Source organism: Pseudophryne corroboree, chromosome 6, assembly GCF_028390025.1.
Source record: "Pseudophryne corroboree isolate aPseCor3 chromosome 6, aPseCor3.hap2, whole genome shotgun sequence".
In the NCBI taxonomy this organism is placed as follows: Eukaryota; Metazoa; Chordata; class Amphibia; order Anura; family Myobatrachidae; genus Pseudophryne; species Pseudophryne corroboree.
This window is the reverse complement of record NC_086449.1, coordinates 753,842,055-753,848,054: the sequence shown is the minus strand read 5'-3', so window position 1 is coordinate 753,848,054 and position 6,000 is coordinate 753,842,055.

Below are 6,000 nucleotides of genomic sequence, written 5' to 3'. Positions count from 1 at the left end.
TATTTTAAGGGAAGTTCGCTGCTCACTCAGGAACTATCCAACAACCAATAGTTACTGGAAAGAGTAAGTGTTCTTCGGATAACCCTCGCAGGTTCCAGTAAATAGAGGTTCAGGTCGCAGGGGCCCTAGGTCGAGTACGCCAGCACCATATCGGTGTGATCAGGTCGTATTGGTCGGCGTGGGCGAGTGAGTGGGGTACTCGGTAAACCGCCACCGTCAGCCTATTGTTGGCATTTGGTTTTGCGTAAAGGGTTGGCTAAATAAAGCAACACTTTCGAACTATGGGGGCCACTTGTTCAGGTAGGGGGCGATCAACCTCGGTTCGGGTTGATTCAGTGGTCCGGCCAATTGGGTCGGCCAGGTATATAATGTGTGAGAAATATGGAAGTCACACAGAAACTTTATGTGATGAATGGGAGAGAATGACTGTACATGACGGGGAGAAATTCCCAAGAATAGGGAGCTTCAGCTCAGAAGTGTTACAAAATTTAAGGAGGAGGATATGTCTCATAAAATCAGCAAAGAGACGAATCCAGCATTATGATTATTTACAGTTGTGGCAACAGGAAGGTGAGATACAGAGAGGTTTGGCTCAGGCGGCGGGATCTGGCTCTAACAGAAAACTGATTGCCACGGCCCCGCCGCCACCATACATATCAGGAGAGAAGTTGATTGCGGAGAAAGACGCACTAAGGTGTAACACAAAATCACTTAGTAACTGTGTAAATGTTAATGATAATGTTAACCCATTAACCCATGCAAGTATTAACCCGTGCAAGTTGTACCCTGTTTTGAACTTTCCTCAGGAGTGTGATCAAGAGGACGAATCGGCAACGATTTCAGCGCTCTCTCTAGCAGCCACCATAGCAGAGACCACAGTAGGCACAGCTCCACCCACGAGATTAGTAAAGGCCCCTAGCGGAGGGATAGGTGAGGTCGTATCAACTGGTAAGTACGGCACCATGCATTATGCTGAAACTATTTCACCACAGCCTGTAGAATCTACACAGAATGAGGTTGTTAGAATTACACCTGTCAGAGTAATAGCAGTGCCAAATGGGAAAACAGACGCATCAGGAGCCACTCCCATTAGGAACATTGCCATGTACACTCCATTTTCCCGAATGGAATTAAGGACCATAGTGTCTGAATTTCCTGACCCTAGAAAAGACTTAGTTGCCAGTCAAAAATACATCAGAGACTTAGGTAACACTGTAGAGCCCAACAATAAAGACTGGCAGATATTGCTGAGAGCATGTTTACCCTCAAATGTCGACGCAACTCAATTTTTAGCTGATTGCGGACTAGGTCATGATGTACCTCTTACAGATGTGTACAACCAAGATAATGTGAAAAGAATAAACTTGCAGCTAAAAGAGTATTTCCCAGCAGTAGCTAAATGGAATAAGATATTCTCCATTAAACAGAAGGAGTCAGAGACAGCTGCAGAGTATTTTCACAGAGCATTATTAGAAATGGCAAAATACACAGGCATAGAGGACATTAAAACAGACACAAACCATCGGGAAGTAGCAGTATCGGTACTGATGGATGGTTTAAAAGAGTCATTGAAGACTAGGGTACAGACCACGCAACCATGTTGGCGAGGTATGTCTGTGGCTACTTTGAGAGAGGCTGCTATTGATCACGACAGAAACATCACCAGACACAGGGAACAACAAGGTGACAAATTAATGTCAGTAAGTATACAGGCTCTGACCACAAGGCAGCCTTTGTTTGTATCACCAAATCCTGTGGGTAAGTCAAGTATGGTTACTTGTTATTCTTGTCACAAACAGGGACACATGGCACGAGATTGTAGAGTAAAGAATCCACGAAACTCATACCAAACCCCTAGACAACGACACGACACACGACATTGGGAGCAAGGTCCGCAGAAACGGAGTTATGAGCCACATACAGGGGAAACAAAAAGATATCCCCCAAACAGAGACTGGCATGCCTCTGGTAGTTCCCAACTATCTCCCTCACAAGTAGTTGCTGCCAGCGGGATTCAGGGAGGTCACCATACCCAATAGGGGTGTGGCCATACCTGTAATCTGCAGCCAGTAAAATTAATTGCCAATCTTGGAAGTGAACCCGAGATCGCAATTAATGTAGCTGGTAAAACTTTAAACTTTCTTGTAGACACAGGGGCGGCCAAGTCAGTGATAAATTCGACAGTGGGCATGAGAACCACTGGTAGGACAATTCCAGCCATGGGAGTAACAGGAGTAGTCCAGCACTACCCTGTTAGCAAACCAGCCGAGATTACAATAGGGCCTTTGCATACCAAGCATTCCTTTTTGTTGGCTGCATCGGCACCAACCAATCTCCTGGGAAGAGACTTACTGTGTAAAATGGGGTGCGTCATTTATTGTACTCCTGAAGGTGTATTCTTGGACATACCTGAGAAACACGCTCAGGAAGTGCGAGACATGTTAGACTCCCCATCAAAATTAATGTCACATACCATTATGACAAATAGGAATCCATCCCAAATAGAAGAGATGACGTCTCAGATACCAGAGTCACTTTGGACAAAAGACGGACAAGACACTGGATTAATGGCAAACGTAGCTCCAGTAGTTGTACAAGTAAAAGATGGTAGGATAGCTCCAAAAATCCCACAGTACCCTCTGAAGCCAGAGGTGGAGTTAGGAGTTTACCCAGTAATAGAGCGCCTGCTACAACAGGGCATTCTGGTAAGAACGTCCAGCACTGCCAATAGTCCCATCTTCCCTGTTAAAAAGAGTGGGGGGAGGGGTTACAGACTAGTGCAGGATCTAAGGGGGATTAACAAAATAGTTGAGAGTCAGTTCCCCGTAGTGCCAAATCCAGCTGTCATCCTAATGCAAATCCCTTCCACTGCCAAATTTTTCACTGTTATTGACCTCTGCTCCGCTTTCTTTTCGGTACCTCTGCACCCTGACAGCCAATATTTGTTTGCATTTACATACAGAGGAGTCCAATACACGTGGACTCGATTACCCCAAGGTTTCATAGATAGTCCAAGTATATTTTCTCAGGCTTTGCATGATTGTTTACAGTCTTTCCAACCAGACAGTGGATCAGTATTGATACAGTATGTGGACGATTTATTACTGTGTTCAGATTCACTGGAAGCATCTCTGAAGGATACGAAACAGCTCCTGTTTCATCTTTCAGACACCGGACACAAGGTGTCCAAAGACAAGTTACAATTATGCCAAACTAAGGTAAAATATTTGGGACACTGTCTAACACAAGGACTGAGGCACCTGACCGCTAATAGAATCCAAGCAATTAGAGACATGACTCTGCCACAAACCCAGCAACAGATCAGAACGTTTTTAGGAATGTGTGGGTATTGCCGTAATTGGATCCCAGGGTTTTCCATTTTGGCGTTACCTTTGCAGGAAATGGTCTCCTCGAACAAACCTGATAGGATTTCGCATACAGACGAGTCCGAAACAGCATTTGAGAGACTCAAACAGTGCCTAACGCAGGCACCAGCACTAGGTATGCCAGACTATGGGAAACCCTTTGAACTATACGGAACAGAAAGTGCTGGTTGCGCGGCAGGTGTACTAACCCAAAAACACGGTGATGCCAGCAGGCCAGTTGCATACTACAGCGCTCAGCTAGACACGGTAGCGCGATCCCTCCCCACATGCTTGCGAAGCGTTGCTGCGATAGCATTGCTAGTGACAAAAAGCGAAGATGTCGTGCTAGGCCACAACCTCACAATCCATACGCCACATGCAGTATCAGCCTTATTGAATTCTGCCCAAACCAGACACGTCTCATCAGCGAGATTTACAAGATGGGAATTGGCACTAATGGCCCCCGTAAACATCACCATAAGGAGATGCAGTGCATTAAATCCTGCAACGTATCTCCCAGGTGTGCCTGGTCAGGCACAAAGGGTGGAAGGTGAGAGTGATGGGGAAGGAGGATTTAATACAAAGGAAGATACACATGATTGTATGGAATATTTGACCCAAAATTTTACCGCAAGGCCTGACATCAGTGACAACCCACTGGAAGATGCAGAACTCACGTTCTACACGGACGGTAGTTGTCATAGACAGTCAGACTCGGGAGACTTGTGTACTGGATACGCAGTCGTAGATGACCAAGACACCATAGAAGCGGAACCGCTAGGCCCACCTCACTCAGCCCAGGTTGCTGAACTGGTCGCCCTAACCAGAGCATGTGAATTGGCTAAGGGTAAGTCAGCCAATATCTACACCGATTCTAGATACGCATTCGGGGTAGTCCATGATTTCGGAGCCCTATGGCGCCTCAGAAATTTCATGACGGCAGCTGGTACACCGGTAGCGCATGCAGCTCACATAAAAAGGCTTCTAACAGCGATACAGGAACCCGACAGAGTGGCTGTTATCAAATGTAAAGCACACACATATAGCCAAGACCCGGTATCACTTGGTAACAGCCGAGCAGACGAAGCTGCTAAGTTAGCAGCTGCTACCCCCATACAGACAGACACCACACAATTGATGGTATTTAATACCATTAACACACAGAAGTTGTGTGAAATGCAAAATTTGTGTTCCACACAGGAAAAGGCTGTCTGGAAGGCAAAGGGATGTGGCCAGGAGTCCTCAGGACTCTGGACGGATGGACATGGTAAACCAGTGGCCCCCAGAGCATATCTTCCATGTCTGGCTGAAGCAGCTCACGGGCTGACTCATCTAGGCAAGGAAGGAATGTGCAAATTGGTGAGAGCATATTGGTGCGCCCCAGGATTCTCCTCTCATGCGGGTAAAAGAGCAATGTCATGCCTTACCTGTTTGAGAAAGAATATTGGAAAGGCAATACCTACAGAACCATCCCATATCCCACCTGCCGGCGGCCCTTTCCAGGTAATACAAATTGACTTTATACAATTACCCCCTTGTCGGAATTTGAAATATGTACTTGTTTGTATAGATGTTTTCTCAAATTGGGTCGAAGCATTTCCTGCAGCTACAAATACCGCTATGTTTACTGCTAAGAAAATTGTGCAGGAATTTGTATGTAGATATGGTATCCCTAGAATAATCGAAAGTGATAGGGGTACCCATTTTACAGGTGATGTCTTTCAAGGAATGTGTAAGTTGATGGGAATTGATAGCAAGCTGCACACTCCGTACCGTCCACAGGCGAGTGCGAAGGTCGAAAGAGTGAACAGCACTATTAAAAATAAATTGAGTAAAGTGATGGCAGAGACAGGATTGACATGGCCAGAAGCTTTACCCATTGTATTGTACAGTATCAGAACCACTCCCAGGTCCCCTCTTAATCTGTCTCCCTTTGAAATCTTGTTTGGTCGACAACCGCATGTCATGATTAACCCTCAGGATGATTTGAAATGTAACAATGAAGTAACTGTAAAGTACTTGATTAACATGAGTAAACAGTTAAGGAATCAAAATGATAGTCTGAAGTTGGTGATTCCTGATCTACCAGATAGTAATTGTCATGACATTGAACCTGGGGATTATGTAATGATACGGAATTTTCTACGCTCAGGTTGCCTTATTGACAGATGGGAAGGACCATACCAGGTCTTATTGACTAGCACTATAGCATTGAAGGTTGCTGAGAGAGAGACTTGGGTCCATTCATCCCACTGCAAGAAGGTTGCTGATCCTGAGAAGTCCCGTGATAAGGAACAGACGGTAGAGGTTGTATCACTGGAGTGTCTGTTCCAGGAGGACTGAGGCGGCACCTGAGCCTTGAAGACCGAGAGCTGTTGTCGACTCCCCACTCCCTTTTATTGTTTTTCTCCACTTCCCATCCCCTCTCCCTCAAATTTATTTTTCCTCCTTCTCATTCTTCTCCGTTTCCTCCTATAAGATGGACTTGCCCCAAGAGACTGTGATCCGGATTTTCCTGTTGACCATGATGTTGACCAGAGCAGTCTGTTCCGGCGAGAGTACCATGGAGGTCGATAGAGGTTCTGGAATGGGTTCTGATGATAAAGATGGAGGCGTAGTTTTCCAAGATCAACCT